General features: G+C 35.6%; 1 long non-coding RNA gene across 1 annotated transcript; it reads right to left on the reverse strand.

Annotated features, from left to right (window-relative positions):
- Positions 1 to 271: 271 nt before the first annotated feature.
- Positions 272 to 3274, reverse strand: LOC137034701 (uncharacterized). The gene is made up of 3 exons (XR_010896969.1): positions 2982 to 3274; positions 1708 to 1784; positions 272 to 603 (listed from the first exon to the last, which is right to left on the reverse strand). It is a non-coding gene; the product is annotated as an uncharacterized lncRNA (long non-coding RNA).
- Between the last annotated feature and the right edge of the window lie 18980 nt (positions 3275 to 22254).

Genomic DNA, 22254 nt, shown 5'->3' on the forward strand with positions numbered 1-22254 from the left:
CAGGTTGGTTACACACTAAAAACTCCTGGGTCAAAAATAACCCATAATGGGTTATTTTTGACCCAAATCCTGGGTTAAAAAGGGACCAACTAATTTCTGGGTTATTTCAACCCAGAAAAATGGGTTATTCTTTTTGACCCAACTTCTGGGTTAAATACCTGACCCAAATTTTGGGTTAAAATAACCCAAAATTGTAGTTAATATAACCCAACTTTTGGGTCAAAAGAACAACCCCAATATCTGGGTTGAAATATCCCAGAAATTAGTAGGTCCCTTTTTAACCAAAGGTCAAAGGTCAAAAATAACCTAACTTGGGTTACTATGCCAGTATGCCTTATTTCAGAAAATAAAACTTCAGAAACTTACACACTTCAAGCACTTTTACATTTTTATTGCATTAAATTAAATTAAACTCTACACACTTGGACCTATTTATCTTAGGTCACACTGTAATAACATTAGACATAAAAAAATAGAAAAATAAACAACTCATTTTCTCTCAAACATTTGACAACATTCAATAACTGGATTGAACTTGAGGGACAAGATTTTTGATAGTGTCCTCATCAAAGAGAAGAAATGCCTCCTCATCTATGTCTTCACCTGAAAGACAGAAAACAAGACAACATGAGTATTGTTAATAAGTCGAGACAATTGTGAACCACTCACCAGACACTCTTTGATTATCAAGCTAATAAATAATCACTCTTAAGGGAATGCTGTTGGTTTTTTTTTTTGTTTTGTTTAAAAAAAAAAAAACGTGGCCCAATTTGCTAGTTAACTAATGTGGTTCTTTTGCAGCATTACCCATTTTGTGTGAATGACAGTCTATACTGTCCATCTTTTCTTTCATTAACAAGTGTAATAATGACATTAATGCAAAGGTGAATATCTGGCCCATTATTATGCATAACAGCTTAAAGACAAGGCACAAGTATCTTTTAACTATAAGGGTTATTATAGAGATGCATTCCCCACTGTCAAAGAAGTTGTGACTGTCACAAAATCTTACACTGACACATTTAAGCCATATTCAAGAAAAATATTTAGGTATAGAGAGATGATATGAGGGCAGTTAAAGGGATAGTTCACCCAAAAATGAAAATTTGATGTTTATCTGCTTACCCCCAGGGCATCCAAGATGTAGGTGACTTTGTTTCTTCAGTAGAACACAAATGATGATTTTTAACTCCAACCGTTGCAGTCTGTCAGTCTTATAATGCGAATGAATGGTAACACAATTTATAAGAGTCAAAAAATATGCTTAGACAAATCCAAATTAAACCCTGCGGCTTGTGACGACACATTGATGTCCTATGACACGAAACGATCGGTTTGTGCGAGAAACCGAACAGTATTTATATAATTTTTTACCTCTAAAACACCACTATGTCCAACTGCGTTCAGCAATCGCTTAGGTTTCTCACACAAACCGATCGTTTCTTGTCTTAGGACATCAATGTGTCGTCACGCGCCGCAGGGTTCAGTTTGAATTTGTCTAAGCATATTTTTTGACTCTTATAAATTGTGTTACCATTCACTCGCATTATAAGACTGACAGACTGCAACGGTTGGAGTTGAAAATCATCATTTGTGTTCGACTGAAGAAACAAAGTCACCTACATCTTGGATGCCCTGGGGGTAAGCAGATAAACATCATATTTTCATTTTTGGGTGAATTATCCCTTAAAAGAGTAAAACGCTCACCTCTAAAATTCTCTATCAGCCCAGACATCCGCCACTCAGTTAGCTTATCAGCGACAAAGCTGTCCATTTATAATGACCTGAAGAAAACATAGCAATAGAGGTTAGCAACAATTTGAAGACTTGAAACGCTTCTTTAACTCTCACTACTTAAGACAGTAGGGCACTGTATAATATGATAAGCACAGCGCAGCTGGTTAACATAACTATTGTGTAGCCTCGTCGCTCTAGCCGCGGCTAAAGGGGGTCGCACACCGGAAGAGAAGCGTATTTAAAATTCAAACACATTATTCTCTATGAGTGTACACACACCGGCGGCGCCATTCGGCGTCTGTCCGCGGCGCCCAGCAACGGTTCGGGACCTTGTTCAAAATCCTGCAGCGCCACAGAGCGCCATGTACATCGATTTATATTAAATTTACACTTATTTGTCTCAAATCGTCGTTAATGTATATACTGACTTCACCATGTGCTGCAATATAAATTTAGTTTTACATTAATTTACAGAAATCAGCTGCTTGAATGAAAATTGCTGATGTTATTGGATTTTCAGGTGATATTCTCAATTCATTCAGTTAACGGACGCTCTGAGGTAAAGTGTTCAGACTGCAGACTCAGCAACGGTTGTATTTAATTATACAGTACAATCATAACATACTACTGACATTATCTTAATTTCATAATGTCCTAAAACATAACAATATTGCTGGCCATAAACTGAGAAAGTACGCGATACCTTGAGTTGTCCTAGACGCGGCGCAGCGCGGCGCTTCTCGTCCGGTGTTCGACCCCCTTAACGCGGCATGAAGTCGCCACTAGCTGCACTGTGCTTATCGTATTATTACCAGTATTATAACAATGAGATAAGTACAGCACAGTTTATGAAAAATAGAATTTAAAGACCGTGTAAAGTGAATTCAGTCATTTTCTTCTAAACACATTAAATAGATCATACGTTTCTCGATGTGTAAAAAGCACAACCATTTTGACACCTAATTTCATGAACTTATCGTTATTTTTAATCATTCAAATTTGGCTGGGTGGTTAATAACACTTTCTTATTTAGTCTGACAAACTCAAAACACATATTTATTTTGACTTTACACGGACTTTAAACTAGTTAGATGTTGTCGCGATATCCGTGGGCGGCTACGTGCTAACCACAGAATTACCACGGTAAGCCATGGTCATTTTTTCAACAGATGGTGCTAAACTAGCAACGGGGACATGGACACAGAAAAGTTTACGTTACATTGACACTGAAAATACTTGCTTACCTTGAACACGCGATGAAGTTGCACCGAAGAAGCCCAGGCCAAAACGGATCGAGTGCGTTCAAGTTCAAGTGACGGTTGTTTCAAACGACTGTTGTGAGAAAATTCCAGAACAACAGCGAGGGCGGGGGGAAGGGGCGTTAACCCAGAACATGGGTTACTCTTTGAAAAATAACCCAGAAACCTAAACAACCCAGGAATTGGGTCAAAATATTAGCCCTATAACCCAGAAAATGGTTACTCTCTGAAAAAATAACCCATAATTTTAACCCAACACAAATAACCCAGAAAATGGGTTAAAGAAATAACCCAGGAGTTTTTAGAGTGTACTACAATATCTACAGATTTGAAGTCACATTGGTAACTCGGGCAGAATTTTATCTGCAGTGTGTGTGTGTGTGTGTCTGATGGGCGAGGTTGCTCACTGAAAGTTGCTGATGGTGTTTGTCAGCATGGTAATCAGATCCTTCTCTCTGCCTGGATGGTGTGTCTTGAACTGCTCGATATATCAGGAAGTAATTCATTCATTGGTATTGTATCTTATTCAGGTGTGTACAGGGTTTCACACGTGTGTACGAGTGTCTATGTGATGATGGTCTCAGCGGTGACCGGAAAAATGCTGATAAGCATGTATGTAGTTTGTAGTTCACTGCAGTGGTCTAAAATAGCTGCAGCCCACGGCCATTAATATGCATCAAAATGCTCTATGTAACAGGAGAGAGTCTGTAAACTCCATGCCGATGCACTACTGTAGCTGCTTCTAAATAGCTTCTAAATCCAGATTTCCATATTATTTTGGGTCACAGAATTCTGCTGAAAGAGTTTAAACATGATAAATGCGTTAACAGAGCATTGGTAGCATAATTAAATTGCTAGAAACATTTTGAAAAAATACCTTTTGAGTATACTTACTCCAATACACGTACAATTCACTGCAGTTTCCAGCTGAAATGAACACTAGTTATTTTCACACAAATTATGATTACAGGGGCAGATTATTGATTAATAAAATAAAATTTTTGTGCTGTTCCTTGCAAAATACTGTTATGCATAGGCGTAATTTGTGGGTGGGACGGGTGGGACATGTCCCCACCACTTTTTGATACATCTCTCGGCATGGATGTATTTAATACAAATGAAACATCTCTAGTTGATTAGCAATTAATTTGTTTGTGTTAAATAATAGACGATCTGGCGCTGGGATGTGTTGTTTTTGAAATCATGTTGAGTGCTCGTTGACTCTGTTATCAGAGGCGCAACAGTGTTCTCTTGGCGCTCTTGCACACTTAACACAGACGAGTTGCTGAGACTCTCTATTTGTTCCAGCGAAATCACAAAACAAAATGCACATAAACATGTCCCTCTTCTTGATATACAATCACTGATGAACATCTTTGGTTTAATAAGACAAAAATTAAATAAACTATACTAGGGTGGATTAGAACCCAGAACCTCTGACATGCTTAACGATAGTTCTACCACTAGTCCATCAGGACAATATAATACTGAACACGGATCCACGTATTTATTGACTAATGTGAATACTCTGGAGACATAGCGTTATATCCAACCTGGTCTGATGGGAGAGACGTACCCTTGGGCACGTTTTCGTGAGACACAAAATTACGTTCCGGCGCGTACATCAATGAGCTCGTTTTCACACACGGTTTTGACGACGACCGGGGTCGGATTAGCCTCGTTTTGATATCTCCTTGTGCAATATCATGTTGCGACTTCAAAACGCTTCTTACCGGAGTGCCTGATTTGTAAACAAATGTACTTTGGACTTTCCGGCTCTACGCATTTCGCTTTTTCAGTAGCTCAGCCGGTACGGATTTGGACTTACGTCGAGGAGTCGATTCCTTCACCCCCCCCCCCCCCTGCCTGGGTATTAATCCTGCGAAAGGCGACTGACTGGGGCAAAAAAAAAAAAAGAGATCTAAATGATCTAAACTGAAAAACGGTACACGATCGCGGACACTTCTTACGTCATGTTTGCTTTTGTTAACGCCATCGGATAGGTTTAGGCGTAGCGTCGGTGGGCCGTTATTTTAAAACGAAATGGAGCGCAAATGTCAAATTGAGAACCACGGCGATTCGTCTAAAAAGCAACATCATAAAAACGTACTGCATTCAACCTAATATCTGCTCCGCCAAAAAAACAAAAAAAACAAAGGTACACACTTTTAGCGCCTCTTAGTGGACATTTCGCAGTGAAACTGCAGTGATATGTACTCACTGGTACATATTTCGCGACTCAGGAAAACGTGCCCACGGGTACGTTTTCGTCATGAGACCAGGTTGATTATATCATATATGAAATTATCATATTAAACATGAGGTCTATGTCAGTATATTTTGTGCATTTATTATTGTAATAATACAATTACAATACACATTCCAGTCCCACCCACTTTTTTAAAACAAAGTTACGCCACTGATGTTATGACCTCAAAACACTTTTACCACTATGCATGATTTGTAATTTTGATGTTTGCATCACATAACCAGCTATATATGTGTAGCTTTTCAGACAGTAAACTTGCTTGGAAGCTCACCTGACACACTTGATGCTGAACGCTTGGGAATTGTGAAACACAAGTCATGATAAAAGAGATCAAAGACTCTAAGCTAAAATAGATGATTGCTTCAGCAAATGAGTTTTTCTCACATTTGATTTTGTTAAAGTCCCCCTGTGGTGAAAATCAAGTTTTTAATGTTGATTATATGTCTATGTGGTGTTTTTAAAATGCTTTGAAACAAACCATGTGCAAATTCATAAGTCAACACCATTGCTGAGTATTTTCTCTTTAAAACTGCAGTGATCTAAAGACAGGTAGCTGTCTGGTTTGTGTAAAATTAGCAACACATGTTTGATAACATAGTCAAACAAAACGCTGATAATATTAATTAATGTTATGTGTCCGAAGTAGCACAGAGCGATACAATTGTGCAGCGTTTACCTCAGTAAGTTGACTGAGTTGATCTCTGAGCTGGCGTGAGCGAGTGGAGGCGGGGCTAATTAGCATATTCATAGATTCAAATATACAAAATAAAGCAAGGGTTTAGAGTTACATTCGATCTATTTTAAGGCACAAATACATTTTTTTTTTCACAGGATTTTTTTTTTTAATGTATCATTTTGGTGATCAAAGATGGTGGATAAAATTATTGGGATTAAGGGATAAAATTATTGACTACACGGGGACTTTTACACTATTGGTTAGTTTTAGGGTAGGGTTTAGTGTAGGTGGTATGTTATTTTCAAATGCAATAGATCACCTTTTAGCGCCACTTACCTGATTTCATTTCCGAACTGTTGTGATATAGCAACATTGCCAGATTCAACTGAATGAGTGTACAGTTTTGGATACAACTGAATGAGCTTTTAATGACTCTCATTGGACATTTCTCTTCTTTGAACGTGTTGCAAAAGAAGCAACATTCATTGAACAACATTCATTCGTTTTGGAGAAATTTCACCACAGGCACTTATTTCCAATGAGCATGGGTTACATACAGTCAAACCAAAATTTATTCAGACACCTTGAACATTTCATTCATTAATAGTTTATTCACTATAGTTTAAAAAATGGTAAGAGCTAAACTCTGTCAGGAAAAAAATAATCCTAATTATGTCAGATAACACTTAAGCAAAACATGGTCAGGTAAAAGTGTCTGAATAATTTTTGGCTCCAAATTTTTTATCAATTTTACTGGTAGTCCACTGTATGAAGAATTTTTGGGTATAATATGTCATAATTTACTTTATTTTGCTATCCTCACTTACATAACTGAACTATAGTGTCCTGCACCCACTAGTAAAAATATATCAAAAATATAAATTATGTCTGAATAATTTTTGGTTTGACTGTATAGTCCCTATTTTTGGTAAAAATGAAACAAATAAATTAACAAGATGCATTTAGAAAATAGATTTCCATTTCATGACAATTTTTTCATGCCAAGTTTTTAAGAACACAGATAATTCATATTTAGCAAAACTGTTTGGTGCCAAAACTGCTGCAGTGCAATGCATTTTTTGTGGAGTGATGTGTTGCTATGCATTTCTATTCTATTTATATCGTATATGGTTTATAAAGGTTTTTGCTGGTATGGAAGAGCAAATGTGTGTGTGTTGCCTGCGTAATCTGGGGAGGGAATAACTGTAAGAGGAGAACAGCTGATGGATGGGTTTTAGGACGGCTAGAAATGCTCTTCATGTACATACAGTCTGTATCAGCAAGGTCAAAAGAACTGTGGGAGAATGCTTAGGAAGAGATGCGTTTGGCTGAATAATGTTATTTAGAGAAAAGTGATTTGCTGTATTATAATAATAAGTATTATTTTCTGTGTTGCTGTTTATCTTAAATACAATCTTCAATAGGCATCATTTGTTAACTTTAGTTAACATATTAATTAACATGGGCTAAAAGCAATATATTTAGATTCAGATTTATCGGCCAATATATCGGTTATTGGCTTTCAAATATAAAGAATTATCGGTTATCGTATCAGCCAAAATGTTCATATTGGTGCATACCTAATCTTTAATAATCTTTGTCAATATTAGCTCAATATTTTTTTTTTTTTTTCTTCACACATGTCATTATCAAAAATTTCACGGTGTGTAGTGACAGATTTTAAGATAATTTATTAAATTCTAACTATGTATAATAGTGCATGTCAAGTCAAAATTAATTTTATGGAGTTCAGCAGTATTCAAAAACATTTATAAAATGTGTGTATACAATGTATGTCTGTGAATTTAAATGAAAGAGAATGAGTGCATGTGTGAGAGCAAGAGCCAGACTGAAAAAGCGATTGCTAAGGCTCAAGAGCTAGCACAAAAGAGGTAGTCTGAAAGGCAATTATGATGCTCTGACATGAATAATACCCAGGCCTCTCATGCAAAAAGAGAAGGAAAGATGAAAATAGGCTCTGAAAATCTGTGCATTAGGTTCTTTGTTACTGTCTATTCTTCTGCCAGTGTTTTATCATGCTAATGCACTGCCTGATAAAAATAGTTTGGGAAAGACGGGCTTCCCTCATGTAAAAAAAAAAAGAGCGAGAGCTGGATCAGGGTGTCGGGGAGACTCGCGCGCCTCTGTAAGTCACTGATAAACCATAAACAACTGCTGCAGGAAATTCCTCTCATCCTCTGTCAGCAACTCTTTTTTTTCTTTAAACAGAACCATCTGCTCTGATTATGCAGCTAATTCTGTCTAAACACTTTCTTTTTATAGAAATCATATAGTAAGCCTATATATATTCTGCACATGTATTGTTATTGTTTTTTTTCTGAGAATATCAGCATTTCCTTAGATAATATAATAATTAGTGCTGCTTTACTCCTAACTTAAAAGTTTCCTTTGTAAAAAACAAACAAACAAACAGCAAGGTTATTATTGTTTTTCATTTTTAATTTTACTCCACATTTCACTTTAGTTTAGTTTTGTTACAGTTTAGTTTTTAATTTAATGGACACATTTACATGGACGTATATATATATATATATATATATATATATATATATATATAGATATATATATATATATAGATATACACACACACACAATCACAAATGCAATGAAAACAGTAATATTGTGAAATGGTATTACAATTTAAAATGACTGTTTTGCTGTCTTTTAAAATGTTATTTATTCCTGTAATGGCTAAGCTAAATTTTCAGCATTTGCTGAATTTTCAGTTGTGCTGCTTAACATTTTTGTAGAAACAGTGATACATTTTTCAGGATTTTTTGATTAAATGAAAGTTCAAAGAACGGCATTATTTAAAAACAGAAAATTTTTGGTAACATTATAAATAACTTTGTCACTTTGGTTTAATTTAATGCATCCTTGCCAAATAAATGTCTCCAAACATCTGAACAGTAGTCTATATATTAGTTTTCTTTTTTGTTTTAGAACTTGTTGGGGATGCACCGATATGAAAATAATGGCCGATACCAATAACCAATAATTCTTTATATTTGAAAGCCGATAACCGATATATTGGCCGAAAAATCTGAATCCAAATTTTTATATAATGTTTGAGAGCCTGATTACAAAAACAAAAGTTTCACCATTAAAAGCTATGTCCCAAACACACGATTTATTTTTTTTTAAATTTATTTTAATTTTATTTAGCCAATGTGACAGATTTGCGCTGCATATTTTGCACTTAACTGTATTTTCCTTTTTGAAGTGTGACTCCAATCATATTTCATACAATTCAAAACCATCATGATGAACAGTGCGCATCTGAAGTGTCTCAGCTATATTCCAATTATTTATCAGCTTTAATATATCAGCCAAATTTTCTTATCGGTCTGATAATGATATGATTAAAAATGAATATATCGGCCGATACCGATATTGTGGCAGATATATCATACTTGTAGTTAAGGAATAAGTAAAAAAAAAATATAAAAATAAATATATATATATTAATAATAATACGTTGCTGACATTGACATTGCTGTCCAAAAAGAAGAGCTTAGACCAGCATAACAGTTATAGCTTCAGTAGAAGTATCCACTCATTTAATTTTCATGACATGCATGCTCTTAGCACTTTCATCCTTAAGAAAGCAAATAACTTAAAAAAGTGCATATCTGTTACCAAAGCAGGTGGTTAAGAATCCAAGCCAAAGCTGTTATTAAATGACCTTACCTTAACTTACCGTAACTTACTTTAAGATATATTTCTACCTAATGTGATGCATAAACAGTTGTTTTGTTGGCATAAATGAATGCGTTTAGGTGGATTCAGTGATGTTAAATAATATTTTTGACTTGACTAAAAGCAGTTAATTTAGATGCTAACATTTTATTTTCAGTGTAAAGTAATCTCTTGTCAAAGGGGACTCTATTTGAAGTCTTTTTTAAGTTTGAATATCTAAAGGCAGATGGGAACTTATAGCAGCTCTCCCTTCATCTCTCTGCTTTCAGCTACACTGCCTGTTTGTGAGCTTGCTGTGCCTCTGCACTGTTTGCTGATGCAGTAATTCTGCAAGGAGCTGGCAGCTTTGACTACTGAATTATTCATTAGGCAGAAATCTGTTGAGCCCCTCCCCCAGCATCTTATTATAAGCCTTTTGCATCTTCATCAACTCTTTCACTATTCACTTTCCAAATAATGTATATAAGATACCATTTTCTGCTGTGGTAAATCACCGTTCACATGTAGAGGTTTATATGAAGTGCTTGGGCCTGTCCAGAATGCTATAGTACAGGGTTTGGCAGCCTGACACATTAAAATTAACATGTACAATGAAGTTGGAATTAAATGAAAGTTTAGTTTTTAAATGCTAAATTGTATAAATTATAAATAAGGTAAATGCAAAAAGTAAATTACAAGTTTTATTTATTTGTATTGAACTGATATATTATTTTATTTAATATACTACTATTTGTTGAATTTCTTTTAAAGCATTAACTCAAAAGTATGACTATGATAATCTTAGATACTGATTATCATACAGATTTAATGTTAAAAGAATTAATTGTGAGTTTGAATATCATTTTGCGTGACCTTTTATAGCCATACTGAAAGCGACAATGGATAATTCAACTCAGATCTTGAAAATAAATGAAAGGAAACAAGAACATTCACTGTGAACTCAATGTGAACAAACAAGTGAATTCCCTGATGGTTTCAGTCACTTGGTATGTATTTTTAATAATGTTAAAATTATGTGATATTTATGAATTTGATTCTTTATCCATTTCATTCAGACTGCAGTGCACTTGCAGAGATTCCGCCCAAACACACTCTTCTGATTGGCTGTGATTTTAGATTGATTTAGTTGCGATGCGAGTGCAGTGCACTTGTTGAGAGACTCCGCCCTCACATTATTCTGATTGGCTGTGATTTTTGATTGATTGTTGCGTCACATCTGGTGTGCACAGACAAGGTTAGGACACATAATGATTGCAGCAGTTCTTAATTCCAATGGAATCGTGATGCAGGCAAGATTTTGATTTATTAAGTGAGTGATGCCGATAAAAATGACAGGTTCACAGCTTTTGAGAAAAGACGTGTGGGCAGGATCTAAACAACAGAATAATGATAGAGTGTTCTGGTACAGACCCATGGATATGTAAGAATAAATGGTAGAGTAGAATGAATCTCTACCGGTTGACACATTTCTATCATATGTACCTGTCACACCACCCATATGCATGGCACAGTGCGCTATAACAGAGCACATATCAGGTGATTAGTGAACAGAACTGCATTGGGGAAATGATTTATGATATCTGTGTTACAGTGTTACTGGTAGTCCATAAGAGTAAGAGGGCTATTGTTACTGTTCTCTGCAGAACAGGTGTTGCTGACTATGTTTCTCTTTCCTGAAATAGCTCACATGATGGTTTATTGTCCCGGTCTGGAGTCTGGACAGAATGCTTTTTTTTTTTCAAAAAAAAAAGAGAGCATTTTTAGTTTTGAATTCTTGGTGACTTTTAAAAAGGCATCTTTTTTTTCTCTCCTGACACAGAAGAGACAACTAAAAGTTAGCCATTTGTTGGGTAAATTTCCAAAGAGTGTAAACTCTGCAGCATTTGGTGCTTTGAACATCTGTTTGAACAATGTGATATGACAGATTTTTACTCAACTAGAACAGAATAAAAGATTTAAAAAAGTAACTGCGACTTTTTATCTCACAATTCTGACTTTTTTTCTTCACAATTCCGAGTTTATGTTTCACAATTTTGAGAAAAAAGTCAGAATTGCGAGAATAAAACTTTATAATTATTCAGACTTTAAAACTCGCAATTGCATCTCACAATTATATAACTCGCAATTGCAAGTTTATATCTTACAATTCTGACATTATTTTTCGCAATTACATTCTTTTTTTCCTCAAAATTGTTAGATATAAACTCCCAATTCGAGTTAATTGCAATTGCAAGTTGCAATTACCTTTCTTATTTTTTTATTCCGTGGCGAAAACAAGCTTCCATACTTTGGGGCTACCCTGATTTGAGAGATAGTTCATCCAAAAATGAAAATTATCCCATGATTTACTCACCCTCAAGCTATCCTAGGTGTATACTACTCCCTTCTGTTAGATGAACACAATCAGAGATATATTTAAAAATATCCTTGCTCTTCCAAGCTTTATAATGGTTGTGAAGGAGGGCCAGATTTTAAAGCCCAAACAATGCATCCATCTATTATAAATATAATCCATACTCCAGGGGGTTAATAAAGGCCTTCTAAAGCGAAGCGATGGGCTTTTGTAAGAAAAATATCCATATTTAAATCTTTCTTTAAAACCCCTGATGCGATGTATGACGCAGGATGTAGGAGTATCGTAAGCTTAGACGCCTCTCATGGTTCAACCAAACAGGGCTGTGCAACAAACTCAAGCTCCTCTGACATTTCTCTTAAAAATGTCTCGCTTTAGACTTCTAATTTGTGACCGGTGTTTTGTTTTGCTCTATCCTCTGCGCTTCCGTGTTCGTCATTGCATCATGCATTGGGTCAGGGCTTACTCTTCCACCGCAAATCAATGCGTACAGCCGTCTGCCAGAAAATAGAGATATTTTTCTTACAAAAACCCATTGCTTCCTTCAGAAGACCTTTATTAACCATATGGATTATTTTTTATGATGCATTTTTTTGGGATTTAAAATCTCGCCCCCATTCACTCCCATTATAAAGCTTGGAAGAGCCAGGATATATTTTAATATAACTCCAATTGTGTTTACCTGAAAGAAGAAAGTCATATACACCTATGTCTTGAGAGTGAGTAAATCATGGGATAATTTTAATTTTTGGGTGAACTATCCTTTTGAGACTTCATAGCTTTGATAAAGCAATGCTAAGGACAAAATTTGTAATCAAATGTTGAAAATGCCTCTAGTCTTGCCATACTTTTTGTATCCTACACAATATTTCAATTAAAATGTTCCACCCTCCATTACTGCACCTCATCAACACCAGCATAAACACTCTCCCTCCTTTATGTTCTGTTCTCTCGTTGACCTTATTGGCTGACTGTGACTGTCCTTTTCTACAGTCTGCAGCGTAAGAGAATTTGGGTATTTCGAGTGACTTTCTGTTGGGAGGGTATTGTGTGTAAGTGCGTTGCATATCATGTGATAGAAAAGCATGACGGCGAGTGATAGTGGAGTGCGTCAGCAGATGAACATATTGTTCGTAAAAGTTATGAATGTGTCATAGAATGCAACCTAAGCTCAGCAGAAATTAAATATACACTTTTTGGGTGATTAAAGACACTAGAAACATCAACACACTCTCAAAAGCAAATGTCATCATTCCTAATTTTTTTCACATGTCCCATAATGTCACTGGTGCTTTTATAAGCTCATTTAAAAGGTTAGTTTACCCAAAACTGAACATTTTGTTATGTACTCACCTCAGTTTCCTGTCATCCGTGAGATCAAATCAATCGCAACTGGTCAGAAATTAATGTTTCTTTCTGGGTTATTTGCATTGTTTTGCATCATTTAAACATGAAATTTGCTTTGACAAATTGTTTCAAACTGAGATTAAGACTTGACCATTTGCTGGTGCAGGGACAAATCTCAGTACACCAACGTTTCTGTTATAAGACTGTGTCCAAAAATATTTATGCCTTTATGTATTACCCTGGCATTACCATTGTTCTACAGTATATTGAATTACTCTGACATTGTCTGCGGTCAGATTCTGACTGTGACCTGGACCTGGTAGAAAACCATTAGTTATATTTATTGACAGATTTTCAATAACAGTTTTCTTAACTTAAAGGGGACCTGTTATGCAAAATTCACTTTTTTAAGGTGTTTGAACAAAGATGTGTGTGTAATCAACCAGCCTTTAATGGTAAAAGTCCACCCAGTCCTTTTTTTATAATTCCCATAAATTAGAAGCAGTCTCTTCAAACACACAGTTCCAGATTTCCCCCTACTCTTACGTTAGTAGTAGAAGCCCCACCCATGACTGGTGACGATCTGCCCTATTAGCATAGAGACCGCACTGAGAGAGCCGCAGCAGTCCACCATTTCTGTTTACTCGCTGATATACTACCTGCTCAGATTTTGCCACCTCCCATTAAAAAAAGGAAGTAGCACAATGCAAATATAGTATTGGTAGTATTATAGAAACATTATTCATCAGAACACCGGACTGCTTCACAAACGAGGGTCAGTTCAACACTGGATTTGCACAAAAGTTTAACATGATGGTATGAGTCATGAGAGCTCGATGAGTTGAATCAACTAAGATCCACAACAAATACATAAATTTATCCACTAACAATTCCAGAATTTCCAGTTTTAGGGCCCTATGATTTCCGCGATGCAGAAAACGCGGACAGAATCGCGGAATCCATTCATAAAAACGGAATTTACTATATAACGCGGAGTGTCACAGAATTTGTCAAATTTTTGATGAATGAATAAAAAACAGGTCAGTACACTTAAATTAAATCGCTAGTGTCATAGATCATAGAGTAGTGTCTGTGAATATTAAACCGCAAAAAGACTATTTAAATATGAATCTGCATGTTTGTGTGTCTCTGAAATGAATGGCGCAGAAGCACGGTTTCATTTAACACACACACACACACACACACACACTGAAGCACGTGTAACGCTTGCAGTGTTTTCATCTTCAAAGTCACTTCATCACTTCATCAGCATTTTATCACTTTATTTGATAAAATCTATCATCATACAATAAACACAGAGTAACTCAAAGGTCTTGTCAACCCGTCAAAATAAAAGTTTGATTTAACTTGACAGAAACATACTGTACAGTAGAATTTAGATACGTTTCAATGTAATAATAATACTAACACTAATAGACTTAATAATAATAATAATAATAATAATAAATTATTAAAACTATATTTTTAAGGAACAATCTCAGTTTTTCTTCCATGTTTTAAACAGTAAAGCTCTATCATGCAGCACTTTGATAAAAAAAAGTTTCATTTCATGATTAAAATATAAATTAATGTTATATGTTCATTTGATTGCCAGAAAAATTAAAATACGCAACAGAATTTCTGAAAAACATTAAAAAAAAAAAAAATTATATATAATAAATTTGCTGTTAATAAAACATTCTTTTTGATTATTAAAATTGTATTTAACCATTAAAATCAAGTCCAAAAAAAAAATAAAAAGGAAAAAAACAGAATCCAGAAAAATTAAAACGGAATTTTGAAAAAAATAAAATGGAATTTGGGAAAAAATAAAACAGATTTATAGGGCCCTACAGTTTCATTCTAAAAATTGTAACTTCTTCCTGAGTCTCTCCATCAGTGTCGACTGCGGTTTGAACAATGTAAGGCCGAACACCGTTACTGACAATCCTCATTTTGTCTACACATTCTTATACTTATCTTGTAAAAGGGGCATAATAGGTGCCCTTTAAGGGTTTGCTGCAACTAGCTCCTGACTCTAATTAAGAAAACGTTTGATGAGAGGCAGCTTAATTAATGAATGCGACTGAAAACATTCGAATTGATCATAAGTACAATAGAAACAACTGATTAGTTTCACTAAACACTGATAGATTATATAAGGATTAGTAAACATTTATACGTCTGCAAAATTGTTCATACTTAAATTATTTACCTTTTAGATGCTGTTAGAGTGTCAATATTTATGTAAGTAATTGTGGTAATTTTTGATACTTCAATGAGACCAACCTGAGAACTCCATTTGAATATCCTCTGAACTATCAATTTCCCCCTGGATTTGTTTGTGCCTCTTTGTCCTCTTGCACTTTCCTCTCATTCTGCCTCTCTTTTTCATGTTGTCTGCCTTCCTTCATTATATGAACTGACTAATTCAAGCGTAGGCTCTTTTTTTATTCATTCATGTTAAGAAATAGATGGGACTCTTTTCTCTTCCAACTCTGTCGCTCTCTCTGTATCTGTCTCTCGTTCTCTCTTTTTACCTGAAAAGTGTGAAGTTTTAATGGCTTCTTGTGTTTATGTCGTGTGTCCTTTTAGGCCCACGTCGTTCATCGCTGGCTAATCGATCAGGACAATAGTGTGAGCTCTGAGCTGCCGGATGGCCAGGGAGTGTGGCACTATGATGAAACAGTAAATATCTGCAACATATATCTAAATTTTTATTCTCATATATATTTATATACATATACATATTGTATATGGACGTTATCTGTCACTAGATATGCTTCTGTCATTGTTGTTAGTGTTTTTTGGTGTAGTGGTTCTAATTTCATCCACATTTTTTTCTTGTGAATTTGATTTTAGCACCATAAAGTTTTTATGTAACATTCAGTTTAACAAAAGTGTGGTTTTATTTGAGAGTTACGTATTACTGTTTGGTGTTGGGCTGGCTTTTATTTTAAGTAACGGTAGATATGGTCGTGGTCCAGGCTGGACAAGTTTTTTTGTTGGTTTATTGTTTATTTGTGAGTTTTTCTATCAGTTTCACCTAGTTGTTTTCTGAGATTTTTTTTTTTTTTTTTTGGTTGCGTTCAGATTTTGAGTTCCCTTTTTGTGATGTGTGGATTATTTTTGCGTTTATCAGTGTACTCACACAGCATAACAAGAGTCCACGGGCAAAAAGATATTACCAACACATCACATTAGTAAAATAAACTACATGGGTAGGATACAATAAAGTCAAATGAACCTATTTTACCTGTGGGTTCTTAAGTGTACTTTTCACATGTTTTGATGTGTTACTCACAAACACTTTATCATGTGAACACATTTGTATCCAGACACCTATGCATGCACTGACGTGTTTTAATGTTCGTACATTATCCACATCTTTCCATGTTGTGCAGTGAGAGCTGAATCTGAGTGGTGAGTGAGGTTCAGTTTGTTTCATCTGTGTTTTGTTTCACATCTGTGCTTGTGGTGTTTGTGTTCATGTGTTGTGATAGTGCTCATTTCATAGTGTGCGTGTTGTGCTGTGGAGTTGATGTTTAGTGTAGTCTTAGTGTTTCTGTTTAAACAATGCTTTGACTATCTGTGACTCAGGTAAGTCTCCAGATTTTCTATGTATTGATCTGAATTAAAGCAAGATTTCCAAGTCATCTTCTTATCATAGTTCTGATTCATTTTAGAATAGTTTGTAAAACAGTTCTGTTGTGGTCACGAGCTCAAGGATGTAGAGAGTGGGGTAAGATGTGTCACTGTGGGTAAGATGTGCCACGGCACAATTTGTTGTCAGGTAAGTGCATTTAGAAAGAGTCATCATATAAATGTAATTTTTCTACATTTCAGGAATTTTTTTTTCCAAGCAAACATCAAATTGTTTGATTATTAACTTTTTTTTCTGAATTTTTTTTTTTTTTAAATAAAATAGTGATTAGTATTTGAAATACTACTATAGTATTAGAGTTAGAATCAGTATTTAGTATCAGAAATTGTCACTACATTCAAATATTTTTAATATTAAACCTGTTTCTGACTGGAAATGTGAATAATATGCCACAAAAGAAGACTGGGATGTGTTATAAGTTTTCCATTTAAAAAATAAACATTTTTGTTATTATTATTTGAAATGTAAATTGTTCATATATTCTCCATTAAATCAACTAACCCCTTCACATGACACATGTTTTTTTCTTTTTTTTGGAGAGGGGGCTGCATGTCATTGACACTTTATTCTAATTCTAGTTGAACACAAACATCTTGAAACATTTAGGTGTATTAATTTCATCTTGCCACAAAGTGGCACATCTTACCCCACTCCCCCCTATATTATAAGCCCTATTATCAATTCAAACAAGCACAATACACAATATGCAAAAGAATATGAGACCTTTTTTAGAGGCTGAAAGATGTCTACACTGGAAGTCAGCCACACATAGCGATGTAACAACACTAGGTCATGCCCATTAATATCAACAAATCTGTTCACACTGCAAGTGACTTGGTGGGATGCACCTGGGTAGTTGAGACATAACATGTCTGTGGATTGTTTTTTAATCTACATTAAAGATAATTAAATTTTTTACATTTTACATGGTTCTGCGCTATGCAGTTTTAAAAATACAAATATTCCATGCAGTATGTCAAATAATGATAAGCTGCATGCATAATAATTTAATTTTATAATAATTATCAAAATAATATTTAAAATTGTTTTAGATGGTTTTAGAACTACCTGCTTGCAGTTGATGGACACAATTTTTGTTGCACTTCAACAAAAGTTATTTTGCGAATTATTTTTGTTGCAATTATCAATTGGGTGAGTTGATTGCTATTAATTTTAGCTATTTTAAGTCATTATTAAAAAAAAAAGAAACTGTTACATCACAAGTAACTGACTGTTACATCAAAAGTAGTGTCTGGCCATCTAAATTAAAGATCATCTTTCATTTTATAACCATTACTAACCATTGTTCAGCAATTATTTTATGTGTAAAAATTCTACAAGAGCCCATGAAAAACTAAAAAAATCTCACAGCTGATTTTTGGTGTGCGGCTTCCGAGAATGTTTCAATGCTGCATGATCCATCCAACATTGGTCACTTCCAGTGTAGACATGGTCTGTACAAATATTAGTCTGTCCTTAATGAACCATGTAACATCTGTGTATGTGTTTCTTTGATCAAAATTTTTCCCCAATAACTCAAGTATAAAAGGTAGATTTAGATTTAGTCATTATTCAAGTTCTCTGATATGTACTATGAACACAGATTGACTCATGTCACATTTATCAAGCAATGTCATGTTTTCTTGCTCTTATGTCTAAAAAATTAATTTACTGTTTTCTTAGGTAAATGTCCCTCAATGGATAATTGTGCTTTATTGAATGTTCATGTTACATACTGTGTGTGATGTGAAGTGTGTAAGAGGTTGTTCTTTTAGCCAGATGAAATGCTTTGTTGAAATACAGCTGAAACTCTTCATAGAAAAATGGCAAAGTGATAGACTGTGTTCTGTTCTATCCAATTTAATACCTTTTGCCAAGGTATCAAACAGTGAAGTCCAAGTATTAACTGATGCACCCCACTAAAGTATTAGAAATGTACAAATCACCCAAGAAGAGTTTGTTTTTTAAAAAAAGTTAAAGTTGAATTTTAAATTTAAAAAAGGTGGGATTTTAGATTTTAGACAGATAGAAATTTTTAAAAGTGTATGCATTCAATACAATTGAGTGCACTTTTTCTTTTTCACAAGGGTCTAAACCAAAAGTTAAAACCCTCACATACCACTGAATATATGCTTTTGATATTTAAAGAATATTGACTTAATGTTCCCCTCTCGAACAACAAAAATTTCTCATACATTAGAAGATTAGTTTTAATAATAAATGAAAGCAATAGAAATCCATATTGCGTATCTAATGGTAAAATATACATTTTTAGAATCATTTAACATTTTTTGAAGTCTATAAGTGTTATAAAGTACACATATTGTGATCTATAGATCTATTGTGCCTGATCTATCACAATAGATCAGGCAGACAGGTAGACAAATTGATGAATGTGCAAGTCGATGGATGGATGGATGGATGGATGGATGGATGGATAGATGGATGGACAGACGGACGGACGGATGGATGGATTGATGGACGGACGGACAGATGGAAGGATGGACAGACGGATGGATGGATGGATGGAAGGACGACGGACGGACGGACGGACGGATGGAAGGAAGGATGGACGGATGGATTGACGGATGGATGGACGGATGGAAGGAAGGATGTATGGACGGATGGATGGATGGATGGATACGCAGTTGGTAGAACAATACATTTTAAGGGAGATTCAGGGGAGATTCATCAGGTTTGCCAGGCAGTGTTTATATTGTCACGCTAACTTCTAATAAAAAGGAACACGCCTCTTACCTTCAATTTGTTTGATTCAGTTGTTTTGTTCTAGTGCTGAACACTGAATGCGTAAACTGACTATATTGTGTGGTCCAGGACTAACGTAAGTATTCCTACATTATCATCCTTGTTTGTCTTGAAACAAAATATCTATCAGATTTTATGGGTAGGGTCAGGTTTGAGGTTAGTGGCTTGAACAACATTATTATCCACCATAATTCTCTCTCATTTTAGTGGTTGGATATGGTTTAATTTGGGTTAAGGGAAAGGGTTGGGGCTCTAATTGATTGATAGGAATGCTGTGACAGGGATAAGAAAGGACTTTGATCCAGGGATCCATGTCTTGCTTAAAATACAACATCAAGGGATCCAGATCAAGGAAGTCAGCTATGTCTTGATCAGGAAGACAATGCTGCAGTCTTTAACATCCAAGTATTTCATTCTGGTCTCGATTAGGCCCCATTTGTCTCACAAGGACTGGGTGTTGACTTGCAGTATACTTGGCAGGTGTGGTTGCTATGCTTGGCTCTCAGCCTTGCTTGCTTCCAAAGAACCTCTCATTATGTTTGTTTGTGTGTTGGTTGCTTTTACTGCTTTTATTCTGCAGAATCTTTCCTGGAATAACCTAATTAATGAAATTGTTGCTGTAGTCCTGTGTTTAAGAGTATTTGTTGGTGGCATGGATTGTATGTCAGAGAAGCTGGTAAAATGTCTTTAAAAGTAAATAAAGGATGAGGTGACAGCAGAAGCAAGGAGGATGACTGCCTTTAGTCATGCCTTCTTGATTTATCATTTTTAGCCTTGCTTACCTTCAGGCTGAGGTAAAAGTACAATACATTCCTCATCTGAAGCCTTTATTCTCTTGCAGTTGAAGACTATGTTCAGAATATTTGCCTCATACCCTCTAAAGAGATGGATAAAGATGTCCTCAAAGCACTTGAATGGGGCAAGTGCTCTCTATTTCCAACTTTCTTGTCAGTTCAATCTCTATCCCTGGTTAAGTGGATGATGCTAAATACAGGTGTAAATAGGGTCTAAAACATTTTGAGCTTGTCCAATTTCGACCACTTCCAGAGGTAGTCGAAAACTACTTTCGTAGTGTAGACGCTCAGATGGTCGAAAGCGTTCGAAAAGCCACAAAAGACTGCCTGCTCTCTGCTTACTGACCTAATGAGTGAACATTATGGGAAGTGCACTAGCCAGATGGAATTTAAACCTTGTCAGCTGAGGACACAAGTTTGATTTGAAGATGGAAAAACGTACCAAGCACAATGTTCTTTCACCCTTCCTGATTTCACACTCATCGCGTTCGGCTGGTCTTGGAGCTGTCAGAGCAGAAACAAAAGCTGATGCTATCTCTATGTTTTTCTGTCATCTCCTTTCACATTCATATGTAAATTGTGTGAGCTTTTGTCCATTAGATCGAAAGACCTGAAAAAAAACATACATTTAGCCACCCATAGACCCTCCCCTCGAAGAAATCAGGACAGAAGTGGATGAAAGTGGACAAAAGAGACGGATTAAAATACCAGGTGTAAACGGGTAGGTGTCTCCCTCGTCTACTTGTGATCTGATCGACCAAAATGCATCTTAATACCAGGTGTAAACAGGGCCTTTGTGGCAGACCTTTCATGATTCAAATCTCAGCTAGCTTCTGCTGTATACTTGTCTTTAAGAAGCAGTGTATTGATATTGGATGCGGAGGACAGGTAGAGGTGTAGAAGAGCCCATGTAGAAGAAGTGTAGAAGAGGCCATGTAGGTGTAGAAGAGGCCCAGGTCAAGCTGGAGTAATCATTCCTGAACAGAAACAGGAATTCCTATCCTGATCCTGGAGGGCCACTATCCTGCAGAGTTTAGTTCCAACCTCAATTACACACAACTTAACCAAGGTAATCAAGGTCTTCATGATTGCTAGAAACTTCAAGGCAGATTTGTTGGGGCAAGTTGAAGCTAAACTCTGCAGGAGTTTGGCCCTCCAGGACCAGGATTGCACACCCCTGTGTTAGGTGATCGGCAGCTGGTTAGGACACTCAACTGATGATAACGTGATGGTGGAGTACAGGAAACAGTTGTGGGTCCCACTTTATATTAAGTGGCCTTAACTACTATGTACTTACATTTAAATTAATAATTTGATACTATGCACTTATTGTGTAATTACATGTTTTTACATTGTACTTATATTTTAAAAACACCTGCATGTTATTACATCTGTAATTAATTTCTGTAATTACATTTTTAATTACACTGTTGACCCATCCCTTACACCTTACCCTACCCTTAAACCTACCCATACCACCTTAGCTTTCCCTAACCTTACCCATATCCCACCTCAATAGCAGCAAAATTGTTTTGCAATTCAATATGAACCCAATAAGTACATTGTACTTACTTTTGATGTAAGTACATAGTAATTAAGGCCAATTAATATAAAGTGGGACCCATTTGGGAAGCATCACTCTCTGCCAGCAAACTAGAAGATGCTAGGA

This window comes from Chanodichthys erythropterus, chromosome 13 (assembly GCF_024489055.1).
Source record: "Chanodichthys erythropterus isolate Z2021 chromosome 13, ASM2448905v1, whole genome shotgun sequence".
Classification (NCBI taxonomy): Eukaryota; Metazoa; Chordata; class Actinopteri; order Cypriniformes; family Xenocyprididae; genus Chanodichthys; species Chanodichthys erythropterus.